This window comes from Rhea pennata, chromosome 3 (assembly GCF_028389875.1).
Source record: "Rhea pennata isolate bPtePen1 chromosome 3, bPtePen1.pri, whole genome shotgun sequence".
Classification (NCBI taxonomy): domain Eukaryota; kingdom Metazoa; phylum Chordata; class Aves; order Rheiformes; family Rheidae; genus Rhea; species Rhea pennata.
The window spans coordinates 38,483,439-38,496,721 of NC_084665.1; the positions used below are offsets into that span (position 1 = coordinate 38,483,439).

Here is a 13,283-nt window from a genome sequence, read left to right on the forward strand (position 1 = left end):
TAAGCTTTCATGATCTGAAAAGTGAGGAGGACATAATAGTCAAATCTTGTTCTGGTACAAGTGTCAGTGAGCATAAAACTGCCAGGCTGCTTAGAAAGACATAAGGTTTAAATGGCAGGAAAATGCCTACAGTTTAAAACATACATTCATTTATGTCCTGGATGTATAGTCTCCTCATAGTCACGAGACATCTGCTTTGTCACATTAATTAGTCTGCCTTAAAATTATTCTACAATAAAAGAGGATTAAAAATATAACTGATTAAAGGGAAGAATAGAATTACTCTATTAATATTTTAAGATTGTTAGGCAAATTTGGAAAAATAAAGTATCTTTTCCATTATAATCAGTGCATTTTTTCCTCATCAGAAAACACTGTGTTGCTCCATGTATTCCTGCATATGCTAAAATATGCAAATATGCTTTGAAACCTTTTGAAAAGATTTGGAAACATAGAACAAAGCTTACTGTGTTCTTTTAGAATTCAAGTAGTAGGAAGAAGATTGCAATCCAAAACAAATAAAAGCCTAATATAGTGGACTACAGTGCTTATTCCTTTTTTTTTTAAAAAAAAAAAAAAATGCTACCTCCCACTCCCCCAGACTGTATAGAACAGCAGTAGCCTCTTATGTCGTCCATGACATTCACACTACAAAAAGTATAACAGCTTTCAGGAAGAAGTTCATACACCAAGATTCTAACAAGTGCTGCATCAGATGGCAATATTAGAGTCAGACAGGTCTATTTATACAGTTCAGAAGACTTTTTTAATTATCATTTTAGCAAGTAGGTTTTCCAGAACGTTCATTAAATATGGAAGCAACAATATTGTTTGTACATCTGCTACAACTGATCAATTTTACAATGTGTGCTCGTGATTTTTTTTCTCCTGTTTACTACAGTTAGTTGCAAATTAGAAGTATAAGGTGTCTCTAGAAACAACCACTGGAAAAGAAAGAGGCAGTGGACAACAGACATGTACCTTCAGAAAACGTAACCTAGCGTCCCTTCAAAATCTATAGTACTAGAGTATCTGAAACTGTCCAGATCTGGAATCACATCCTAATCCTCTGCTTTGCTGGGACACACACACACACACACACACACACTCAGATTGATCAGAAAAGCTCTAGCATGTTCAAAACCGAAGGTGTCTGTTACGGCGTTGTAACTAAAGAAGCAGGCAAGAATGGCTCTGCAAGGGAGAATCTTTTAGGGGTATCATCGAAGCAAGGTGCAAGTAGATGAACAAATACAGGAGAAAAAAAAACTTTTTTGACAGAAGACAGACAAATACTCAGAAGTACAACAAATCTGTGAAGAGTTAAGTGAAACCTGATGTTACAATATAAGGAAAACTACAACTGCAAACAGAACATGAAGTTGAGAATAATCCAGAGCTTCAAATAGACACATTGCAATAGCAAGAGCTGTTTGCAGTCTTCACAAGCATTCTCTTTGCTAACCGAACAGCAGTGAAGACTGATCTAGCAAGATAACTGGCATCAATAAAATCCTATGAAATTAAAGAATAAAAAAATGCAGTCAAAACAAAAAGTATTTTAATTTCAAGGAGAAGGCTAAAATTGGAGAAGCACTATGCATCACCCATGAAGACAAAGCCTCATCTGTTGATAAACTTGCCGCAGAACTTAGTATTAAAGACAAAGTTGGAAGCAGTCAACTAAGAGTGCACGAAAATAAAACTACAAAAGGACTAAGGCCTGTTCAGCTCTCAGAACTACCTTCCACTTCTCTGAGCACACTTATTTCAACTCTATGCTTTGTTAAATGTTATCAGTCAGGAAGGAACAAGTCATGAGCTCCTCCACTTTGTCTACAAAAATACATATAGGAGAAAAATCATCCATCTGCTCCTAGTTAATACAATGTCATTACAAAATATGCAAAGGTTACTGCAATATTAAACAGCCTAAAACACTCTTTTACTAGGTATCTGAAGAGACTGATACAATTCTGCTTGAAGTTAGAATCAACCTCATAAAAAGTTCTTGTGCTATGAACAAGACAGTTTACATCAGATGTGCTTTAAACTTCTCCCAAACTAGGTTATTGCAATGGTGGAAGTGATAAAATAGAGTAGGAATAACATACTGTGTAAATGGATTTTTGCCTTCTGTTCACTGGTACAAAGTCAAAACCAAAACCCAAAGTTAATTCTTTTCTATTTATTCTTTGTAGCATTAACACCACAGTATGAATCTTTGCCTGAGTGCAGTGACAAGGAAACAGTTAGATCTTCCGCATTATCGCAACAGAGATACGACACAATGGCACTGTACAGAACAGAGAAAAATCTGGTATGGATGATTGCACATTCGAAACAGTCTCCAGCCGGACTGGGGCAACATTGTGGTTCTCAGTGTCGCCTCAGCAAGCCAAAACAGTCTTGGCTACCTGACTTCTGTCAACTTCCTGCAACAAATGTCTACTCATCACACCAGTGAGAACCAACACGGCAGACAACTGCAAGCACTAGAACTACTAATTCCTGGATCTGATCACATTTTTTATGAAAACCATTTTTATGCCACAAGAAAATAACTTAAGCATCACAGTATGCTTTCAAAACATACACAGAAAAAATCATTTTCATACTTTCAGACTAAAACCAGAAAATGGTAACAAACATTTTCAAGACAGATTGAGAAATGCATGATATTTAGCTTCATACTGAAAAAGATCTTTCCACAGAGTAAAGGTCATAACTATGCTATGAAGATTCCAGGAATCTCTACAAACAGTTCTCAACATACAAATGATTTCTTCCATGAACACAGCACAGTTAGACTGCCTATATGAATGTGGTATCTGTGCATTGACAATCTCTGTTACGCTAGGCAAAGACATTTTTTTCCTCAAATCTTGTACCTAAAGCTCATTCACCTAAAAACAGTACCAATGTATACCCGAGTCCTAGGGATTTCTTACACTGATTTGGTGGGTATCATGCCGGGTTTAGTAAGGTCATCTATGAAATACACTTGGATACTACATCTAAATTCCACCTATTCCCAGCTAGTGTCCACCGTCAAATCAATGAACATCTACCTTAACAATGGATCAAGCGCACAGAGAAGTGCAAGTTGTAAACTCGTGTCAACTAGAGGACTGACGAAGAAAAAGATAGCCTAAAACACCATTTGAATGAAGTCATTTTTAGTTTCTTATTTGTGTTAACAAACTATTTTAAAAGACATGTAAAGCACAAAATGTAAAAAATATATATATTATCAGAAGGAAAAGTGTCATAATTACAACACTGCCACTTTTATTAATAAAACAGTACTACTGTTACAAAAATCTCTGCAGAGACTCTTTAAAAAAAGAAACAAACATCTTCAGATCTATTACAATGTCCTACCCTAGACAGTATCTGTACCTGATATTTTTTTAACCTTGCTATATTTTTAAAAAATAATACAATGACAGCAATACATTTACTTAACACTAGAGAACAACAGTCCAAAGAGTATATGTTAAATGACCTTCCTTTTCTTGAAGGATTTTTTTGTATCATTTACTTTATAATTGTATTTTGGTAACAAGTAGTAATGTGCAGTCAAGGTCAAGGCCAAGATAGAGCTAGAGGTGAAGAAATATTAAGTATATAAAAGTACAGTCCCAAAAAATTACTTCAGAGTTTTTGTAATAATTTCAGCTTGAATAGAGAACAACTCCAAATTGGCATGAATAAAGTTGATCTTTTTTTGTAAACAATACATCTGTTTTTAATCTGAATTTAACATAACTTTTACCTACATTGCCCTGAGAAAGGATTCACTAAGTCTAGTTTAACTGCCCCTAATTTCACATACATCATCAGGTTCTTCAAGCACAATTATGCACTGTCTGGTTAAGCAAAAGAAGAGATACTAAGAAATAAGTTATTCTTAAGAATATCAAAAGACAAAAATCTCTGTATTAAGTAAAATAGAAATACTTTTTACTTATATATAAATCCTAGAATTATTCTCCACATCAAAGTAACTTTACTTCAAAAGTCTTCCTGTTCTGCTTGACTACTCGCATCCAAAGTTTTTCCCAGTATTTGGGCATGTTCCTCAGTACGTCCCTACAACCTCTGACATTCAGTGCTTTTTGTAAACTTCAGCTTCTATGTTTTAAATAATGGTGGAAGATGTGAAGTAACAGCAGTGATTCTTTTAATACCACTTTCTTCACATTCTCTTTGCAGTCTCTATAAATTACTGCTGTGTGCTCTAAACATGGGTAAACTGACTCCACAAACTTGAGGACTTGCTTACTAGTGATTTAAATAGTAACAGATTATTATTTCTATATCATGAGTACATGAAGCTCTCAGATGCTCAGTTAGTACTGGTAGTTCCTATATAGCTTTTGAATTCTACTTTGAATTGTACATCATTACATAAATTCTAAACTGAAATACTAGCAAATCAAGTAACACTCAGTGTGAAGGCAATTTTCAATTCTACCTTTTTAGTGAAAATTTGTTTACATGAAAAAGCTTGTCTAACCTACTGAATCAAGCACCACTTCCAGCTGTCAAGAAAAACTTCAATGAATAAATATAGTGTTGAGCTCCTTCAGATCAAAGATAAGAAAAAGGCCTTAAACGGGTATAGAACTAAATGGATTACTTTCAAACTATTTTCTTTTTACTACCTCCATCACCTAAAGTGTATAGAACTTTAGAGTCCTATGAAGCACCGTAGAAGACCTCCATATTTCATAAAGGAAAAGAAAAAAAAAGAATATTTTTCTATTTGTTCTTCTTTCTCCCACTCTTAAGGGGCAGTCCTCCAGCTTTCCATTAATTTCTACTAACAAAACTGGGCTCTCTCATTCTGAGCCAGATCCACCAAGAGGAAACAAAGCAAGCACAAGAATATGTTTAAGCAATAATCTGAAACATTCAATGTCCTTTTATCTTTGTGACCAAGATTATTGATGGAAGGAAGGAACTACACAGACAGAGGCAGGCAAGTGAGAACAGATGTCTCTTTCCCAGTGTAAGGGGAACAGAGCAGTTAACAGATTAACCAGGAGCTGCAGAAAAGCACACTTTGATAACCACGTAACTGGGAGGCTCTTACAGGTTTCCCTCCTGATGAAAATAAGTATCAAAGACCTCCACTGTGCTGGTAGCCTGGAGGGAAATGCAAACATTGTTGCATGCAATATTGTTAAGAGTAGGAAGGAATTCACGTGCTTCATGGGAAGAGGCAGGTACCAGCCATGCCTCTGTCCTGATGGGCTCCACTCACCCTCCAAGCTGCTGATGCTGCTCCTCCCCCAGCGAGTCCATCTTGGGCATCAGCAGCAGAGTGGGAGAAGTCCCACCATGCAACCAGGGAAGCAGGGAAGGGGAAAGACCTACAAATAAAACAAAACAAAGTTAAATTTAACAAGCCAAGATTGGTCAAACTGACTGGATCCTAAATTCTAAGCAAATATGATTAAAACTGTAAAGGAAACTAAATTACATACCCCAAAGTTAAAATAAAATAGAATCACCAAAAACCAAAACACGTAGCACTGGCTTTCCAAAGAGCTTTAACTTTGGAAAACATCTTCCGATGTGTTTTTGTTTTAAATAAATTGGAAGATTTTATTCCCCCTAAAATTCCTGGAAACGTTTTAACTGAAACCAACTATATAAGGAATTTATTTTAAGTATGAAACAATCTCATGAACAATAGGCACAAATAAAGAACTTGAATAAACTACGAGAAAGCCACATCCAATAACATAAATTATATTTTATGAAGTAATATTTCCATACTTACTGGAAATCTACAGCACAGTAACAGTATCTGTGCAATTATTTGTGCCCTCTAGGATCAAACTAAAATAAAAACATAGATGCTACTTCTGAAAAGAGATGGGACTTGGGAGAAAGGCAACGTACTTCTTCCTATAAGAAGATTTTTTCCCCCCTCTTGCCAAACTCCTAAATGTGCCAGAAAAAGAGGGTTACACTAAACAAAGTGATATTCACTTTTTCATTCCATCACAATCTGGGCCTTGAGAACTATTGACATGGAGACAAAGCAGCATGAAATGACCAGTGTACGTTCCACAATGAGGAACGTAAGAATTTTTTAAATATATACACACACACACATATATATATATATAAAATTTTAGTTTAAAGAAAATTACAAAACTGACTACTAATCTCTTCACCTGTACTGCAGAATAGACCTTCAGTATGTCTATTCTTAATAACTACTGTTAAATACAGAAGTATACAGTGAGTATATTTTTTCTATGAAAAAGACAGCTAGATAGCAACATTGAAATTAAATACTAAAATCTGTATCAAAACCATGAGAGGAACAAGATTTTAAATATGCTTGAAAATCAATCTCAAAGTAGATTAAAATATTAACCATATTAACATGTTATTTAAAGGCAACAGTGGTAAAACCAATCAAGTCTGATACTTATATGGCTATTCAGAATTAACATAATGACATTTTCTGCATGAGTAGTGCCTGCAACTTCATAGAATCATAGACAGAATCCTTGGAATGTAAATTCAGTTATGAAACCAATCAATCTTTTATATTACTTAATTATTTCTCAGATCCACATACAAGCAGCTGTAGAATACAAGAGAAATAAGAGGCAAAATTAAAGCATTTATAACTGTACAACCTCTAATCTACTTCAGAAGAGCAGCTGCTCTTTGAACACAGGAGACACCCACTGAAAGGCCAGGAACCCAGACAGTCTGCAAGCAGGCAGGCTACTCTGGGGCAGCACTTCTGAAGTTTTTGAGTATACTCTACATAAAGATTTGCATATAATTTTATTGTAAAAGATGGACATGAAACAGAGTGGGGGCCAGTAAAAAGTTTCTGAGTCAGCTTTGATTTCAAAAAGCTCATTCCACCCTTCTGAATCAGAAAGTTCATCCATTTCTCCTAATATTTGTTTTGAGGTACACTGAATATTTTTTTTTATATATATAAAACATATGTGATCAAAAATTAGGTCTTTTTATCAGTATTTATCAGAATGTCTTTTTATTTAGCACTGAATGCTTACCAGATTGATTTTTCCCATATTAACTTGATTTTGGTAATTCTTTCTTATTTTGGCTAAGCAGAGTATTAATCCCTTTTCAACTGGAGGGGCCTATCATTTTTTGTTTTTCAATATTCTTTATTTTTCCCTGTCAGCCCATCTGTCACTGTTTTCAATGTTATATGCACACCTGCTGCATATTCTCAAAGACTGATGCAGTATTCTACACACTTACCTCTTACAGCATTTCTACCTTCTTTTCAGGCCTATAGTCTGCACAAATTGGGGTGGGTTTTTTTGTATTGCTTTGGCTTTTTATTTTTTTTCCCAAGTAGGTACATTATAATATTCATTTTTTTGAAATCACCTAGATCAAGATGCTGTCAACCAAGACTGTGTAGGTTTGCTTTATTTATTTATTAAAAAGAGGCAGTAAGGGCCAATTCTTCTTTAAAACAGAAGTCTTAAAATGCTTATTTTATACTCTTTCCAACCAATCACCAGTTCTACAAGACCATCCAACATACAGGCCTTTGACTTTTGATTTTAAGCACAACACAGGCGTATTTATCTGCGATTTTCTTTAAAATCCGGTTGAAAGCATTATGGAGATTTCCCAGAGTTTTAAAACCAAATGTGGATTGTGTTGAAAGACTACATAGAAAAAAGAACAATAAAGTAAGACAGCATCAAAATTCTCTGGCTTAGCCACAATTTCAAATGATGAAATTAATTATCACTATTTACAATTTCCCTCTGAAATCCTGTTTTGGTTACTTATAACAGACAAATCAAGAACTTTAACATGGAATTCTTCATATTTCAACGCTGGATCAGGCTCTACTGTAAAGCAAAACAACCCACTACATTTCAGCAGTATTAACTTGGATTCCAACAAGGAAATTAGAGAAGAAAGGCAGTATCGGCATTTTTGCCATGGCTGAAAGCAAGTTGATTTTTGTTTTTTTTATTTCTGCTTCCCCAAGCTTATGTAATCTGCCAGTATCCTTCCCTAAGAACTTATAAGCTTGTTTCTAATTTCAATCAAAAAAAGGACAGAATTTCAAACACACAAAGAAGCTTCCAAAGGGTGGGAGATGGAAGGTGGAAAGAAAGAGTAAAGTCAGTATCTGATTATTGCCATTAACTAGTGACCTGGCAAACAGAAAATTAGGTAATTTCTTTTATCAATACTATTTTTAAGCCAGCTGGCAGACAATCAACATTATACGTATAGCTGCAGACTAGCTACTACACATCTTACTTTGCCTAGTGAAGGTGCCATAAAAGATACAGAAGGAGTTGTGAAAATGTAATATAAACCAAGTCTTCGCGGAGGGGAAGTAAGCTTGTGTAACAACGACTACGAGCTAGAGAGAGACTCTCACAATTTTACTGCCTGGATTTATTTGCATTCAGGCATCTAACTGCAGTATCTGAACTAGGAATCCAGTTTCTGCACACTCACGCACGGCAATGGACAAGTGTGGATATACGCAACGAGCAATTCAGACCTTCGGGGGCCTGAATCACGTCCCTCAGCTTCCTCCCTTTTCTGTTAACTGCAGATGTGGTGATTCCAGAATTCCGATGCTTTAAAAAGGCACAATTTATCAAAATCCCACCTACAATAAAACTAATCTAACCTCAGTAATCCAGTAAAATCTTTAACCCTTGTCAAGAACAGGAGTATCATTGCATTTTACTATCTATAGCACTGAGTTACAGTATAAAGGAAAGAAAGAACTGAAAATATCACTCCCTATTTCATGGAAAAATGAGGAGCAAATACAGTACTGACAAACATTAGCAACTGTAAAATTTCTTTACTTAGGAAACAGACATGGAAAATGGAAGAATAAGATGCAAGAACAGAACACTCTATGAAGAAAAGGATTAGCCGCTTTAGTTTTTCAATATTGTGAGCAATTTCTACAGTAAACCTATATTTATATTTGAACTCAATAAGGCTGAGACTAAGCTGCAGCATTGCTAAGCACTGCACAACACCAGAAACTTTGCTATGGAAAAGACTACTTAAAATAGGCCAGAGGTAGGAAAAAGGGATATAGTCACAATTAAATTTTATGAACTTTGTTAACATTGCGATCTGTATAGAAGAGTATGGAAGGAGGACAAAACTGCAACATAAAATGAGGGAGAGACATTAGTGGAGGGCTTGGGGGAGGTTAGAAAGGGGAATGAAAGGAGTTGGGACCAGTCAGCCAGCAGAGGGGAGAATTCTCTGGCTTGGAAGAACTAGCATTAAATGCTGGATGGTTTAAACTGTTCCTAGAGCTGTTTGAAGGATCAGCTTTAAGGTCTTACAGCTCTTCTACACAGCTGCTCTGTCAGGGCCTTGTATGTCACGGATAAAAGCTCAAGTGCCCTCAAAAATCAAGCAGTAGCACTGTCAATCTCCAAATATTGTAATACAGACAAGGGGCAGATGAATACTTATCCATATGCTTTTAAATTGCACTGTGAACAGCACAACTTGATTTGTGCCCACCCTTCAATTAGGCTTTAGGAAAGACAGGAAAGAAATATGTAGGAAACACCTCACACACTAAAAAAATTCTTTTCATCTTACTAAAAATCTCCTGTGAATGTGATGGGAAAAGTGTTCCAAAAGGGGAAAAAAAAATCTTTTAAAATAGCTCCATGAATTAAAGAATTAATCTCTTCATAGGGCAACTGAAATCTGTCTAAAAAGCTTTACAATAACTTTATCTTTTTCAATTTAATACATTTATCTTTATATTAAGGGAAGATTAAGGCTTAGTTTACCCATGGAAGTCTGGATGTACACACTGTCAGAATGATAAATTTTATAGCACTTCTCACTGATCCAGAACAAACGCCAGAAGATTACTGAGGCAAAACAGAACATAAATGGAAAGGGGTGGTGGGAAAGAGATACAACAAACAAAAATTAAAAGGACAAAAAAGCCCTTACTTTAACTCCATTATTATTTGCAAAATGCTCCTTGGAAAAAGTACTTCCAGACGCCAGCATTTCTGGTGCATTCCACCTTTCCACCCCCCACCTAATGTAAATATATGCGGAGACTAACATAAATTTTCACCTTCCTTTTCAAACATTTTATTTTAAAGATAATATGTCAACAACCACATTTGTTCAGGTAGAACTTCATGGTTATTTCTACAGTATTTCTACAATAATTTATCTTTGGGGGCAGGAGGTGGGAGAGGAGGTAAAACTATTAACATTGCAACTATGTAAAAAAAAAGTATGAAAGTTCTTTGGAAAATTATAATTTTCTTCAGTATTATCATATTGCATCACTTTTAATGAAACTATCATTTTATGCAGGATATATTACTGATAATTTTTATATAACAGAGTACTTCCAAATGGATGACACTAATATGATGCGGGGAAGCTAAGGAAAAAATAAATCATGACATTCCTAAAAATCTTGATTTACAACTATCACAATTTCTAAATTAGATGGTATTTCTATTCATCCACAATTCTTTGAAACAAGCAAAGCCCTTAAGGCTTTATTGTAAAAGTAGCACTGACAGTAATGATCAGTCTTTGTGTTCCAAAGAGATAAAGAAAGGCATGATCCAGAAAGTACATCCCTGTCCTAGATGCCATTATTAAATTCCCCCCCCCCCCCAAAGCCTCCCCTACAGTAAACATTGCATCCTTTTCAGCCAAGCAATAGAAACTAAACACCGCCTTTCCTTAAAACCTACACGGAAGTCCATGGTTGCGGAAGGGAACAGAAAAAAATCATGGATTTTCATGGCAATCAGGCATATTTAAGAAACCTCACTTTTTCTTCCATAAAACAAAGTTCTGTCTGCAACTGTAGTGTGCAGTGCTAAAATATTGCCATACAAGCTGAAGGTTTCCTTGCAGCATACAGTGTGCTTTTAAACGCTGACAAGTGGTACTATTTTGTTTAAATTAGGAAGACAGAAGCACAGACTCCAATTTCAAACCTTGAGCATTCAAGCCCTTGAGTTTTACTGTATACATGTAAGAACAATATCTTCAAGTTAGTGAAAAGTTGTTTTTAAAAAACTAATAATAATTAAAAAATCACATCACTGACCGTGACAGTCAGGCACTATTCCAAAAGGCCTGTTAACCATTTTTCTAAGAAAAAAGCTTTAATAAAGTTACAGTTCACTTCATTCCTCCAGCCTTTTAAACTACATTCAAATAAATTTCAAGTCTTTCATGTATATGGGTCACTGATCTATTTTAGTACCAGGAGGAAGAATCAGTATTACATAATCTGACTTATATAACACAGATGATAAAGTTTCACCAAGCAAGACATCAAAGCTATCGTATCCAGTTAAGCTCAAGAATCTTTCTAAAAAGGTACCCAGATATTGAGTTTGAAGCTACATGTGGTAGAAAAATTTACAGCTGAATCTTAGCATTCACCAGAATTTGTCTAATTTTTAGCTTGCAGGTTCTAGATCTCTGCTACACCTTCATCTTCCAAATCCACATGCCTTCCCTACATAGAGAAATGTTTTCTCGTCATATGGAATTGTAGGAAAAATAGTAAGTCGTCTCTTTACATATTAAACACACTGAATTTGCCTGAACAAGGTAGAATGAAGTTTTTCAGATCTTAAAAAAAATAAAAAAATAAAAATCCAAGCACATCTAGATATATTTTCACTGAAATTAAATGCATTCAGAGTACTGAAGGGAGCTATATATTTGTAACGAGTCAAAAGGACCACAATTAAATGAAGTAGCATGCACATCTGACAGAAGCACCCAACACAAGGGAGTTCAGATACACTGCCCTCTCTCCCTCACCAAAAAAAAACAACTTATGCCTCAAATTGACCTACAGTTGACCACTGATGAATATTAAAGTAGCATAATTATCATCTGTTAGTTTTGTCTTGCAATCTGAAGAAAAATGGAGGAAACCATGATAAGTTGAAAAGCAAGGCTCAGGGACAAACAGAGCTTTAAGACACTTTCTCTGCCAAATGAAGTGCAATCCTCAGATTTGAAGGTTGACCCACAGTGTCATTATTCCCGACCCTTACTGAACTCATTCTGAGGCAGCAACCGAAAAATCTTGACAATTCTACACTTGCATCACTAGCCTCCATGCTAGCCCACTTTTTCACTGATTCTTTGTATTTACATGATTGTTTGTACCTGTCTTTTACTTGTAGTATTAATTAGGAAGAAATGGTATTTTGTTTTGCATTTATGTAATTCCTAATGCAACTGGAGCCACTAAACCAGACACACATTATGGTAATGTCCTAAGAACATAAAAATAAAAAACCCCAATCTATCTATATTACTAATCACACTTATCAATCTATTTAACTGTTAAAATTGATTACTGCAACACAGAAGAAGGAATAAACACCCATTATTTAATACAAACTGTGAATAAAACAAAGTAAATGAGGTATTCATAACCATGTAATTACTGTACAGGATTACATTGACAGTACTAACATCATTACCTTCCAAAATTCAAGATCTACCTTAGAAACTGTAATAGTTAAGAAAAATGCATGTCTAGTCATATCTGTTGAATTTTGACAAGAATGATGCTGTCAGCCCAAGGCACCTGGTTAAGTATGCATTTTAATACAGTATTAAAGATGAGAAGTAGGAAGACCAGGGTGGATGACTATATGAGTCAAAGAAAATGAAAATCATCAGCATAAGAGAGAATGAGGGGGGCCTCATGTTTAGCTAGGACAGGAAAAACTCAAGTTTTGGCTGAAGATGACTTTTAAACTGAAATTACACCACATACAAAATTTGAGGTGGGCTGCTATTACTAAGCTTTAAGGAAAAAAAAATCAAAATTTAAGAAGTTATGTTTTAAATTTAAATAGCTGATTTTTAGACTGAACTTTCTTTTCCATTGTTGCCTTGGCTGTACTGGTTGTACCACCCTGCATTAACAACTCTCTTTTCATCTTTGGATGCCAGCCAGCGCTCAACGCAGCAGCTGGTGACAGCCTCAAGTCAGACTTCCTACGGTTCACCACAAAGTAACTATCCTACAGTGAACCATAAGAAGTTGAAGTGCTGTGGGGCTAGCATAGTAATCACAGCATACATCAGTCACGGGGGAGTTTTCCTGCCAGTTTCCCATATAGACGTGTCAGAGAGAGCGAAGACAACATACCATGGATTAACCTGTCAAGTGCTCATTGAGGTGGCTACATGCCACACTATCCAAGTCGGGTTTTTCAGAGTGT

At 35.5% G+C, this 13,283-nt stretch overlaps 1 protein-coding gene across 1 annotated transcript in view; it reads right to left on the reverse strand.

Annotated features, from left to right (window-relative positions):
* Positions 1-13,283, reverse strand: part of CRIM1 (cysteine rich transmembrane BMP regulator 1) — a 196,659-nt gene that overhangs the window by 131,658 nt on the left and 51,718 nt on the right.